Source organism: Sceloporus occidentalis, unplaced genomic scaffold, assembly GCF_023333645.1.
Source record: "Sceloporus occidentalis isolate IW3139 unplaced genomic scaffold, rSceOcc1.0.p SCAF_40, whole genome shotgun sequence".
Lineage (NCBI taxonomy): Eukaryota > Metazoa > Chordata > Lepidosauria > Squamata > Phrynosomatidae > Sceloporus > Sceloporus occidentalis.
The window spans coordinates 2,209,052-2,210,000 of NW_028317020.1; positions in this window are offsets into that span (position 1 = coordinate 2,209,052).

Consider the following 949-nt stretch of genomic DNA (forward strand, 5'->3'; position numbering starts at 1 on the left):
GGTGCTCAGCCCGGGTGCAGCACCGGCGGTCCAACCCGCCCAAGTCCCGGGCCGGGTCCCGGGAAGAGCACCATGGGGCAGACCCCCGAGGGTCCCGCCAGGGGCTCCCCGGACCTCGGGGTGCCCGGCCCGGGTGCCGCACCGGCGGTCCAACCCGCCCAAGTCCCGGGAAGAGCACCATGGGGCAGACCCCCGAGGGTCCCGCCAGGGGCTCCCCGGACCTCGGGGTGCCCGGCCCGGGTGCCGCACCGGCGTTCCAACCCGCCCAAGTCCCGGGCCGGGTCCCGGGAAGAGCACCTAAGGCAGACCCCCGAGGGTCCCGCCAGGGGCTCCCCGGACCTCGGGGTGCTCAGCCCGGGTGCAGCACCGGCGGTCCAACCCGCCCAAGTCCCGGGCCGGGTCCCGGGAAGAGCACCATGGGGCAGACCCCCGAGGGTCCCGCCAGGGGCTCCCCGGACCTCGGGGTGCTCAGCCCGGGTGCAGCACCGGCGGTCCAACCCGCCCAAGTCCCGGGCCGGGTCCCGGGAAGAGCACCATGGGGCAGACCCCCGAGGGTCCCGCCAGGGGCTCCCCGGACCTCGGGACGCTCAGCCCGGGTGCAGCACCGGCGGTCCAACCCGCCCAAGTCCCGGGCCGGGTCCCGGGAAGACCACCATGGGGCAGACCCCCGAGGGTCAGGCCAGGGGCTCCCCGGACTTCCTGAGGACCAGCCCGAGTGCAGCACCGGCGGTCCAACCCGCCCAAGTCCCGGGCCGGGTCCCGGGAACACCACCATGGGGCAGACCCCCGAGGGTCCCGCCAGGGGCTCCCCGGACCTCGGGAGGCCCAGCCCGTGTGCCGCACCGGCGGTCCTACCCGCCCCGGTAGTTGCTCGCGGCCGTCCGGCGTTTTCGCTCTAAGTCCCCGTTTCCGGCAGGCCAAGTTGCTTGGAAAACCCTGGAAGTCGATG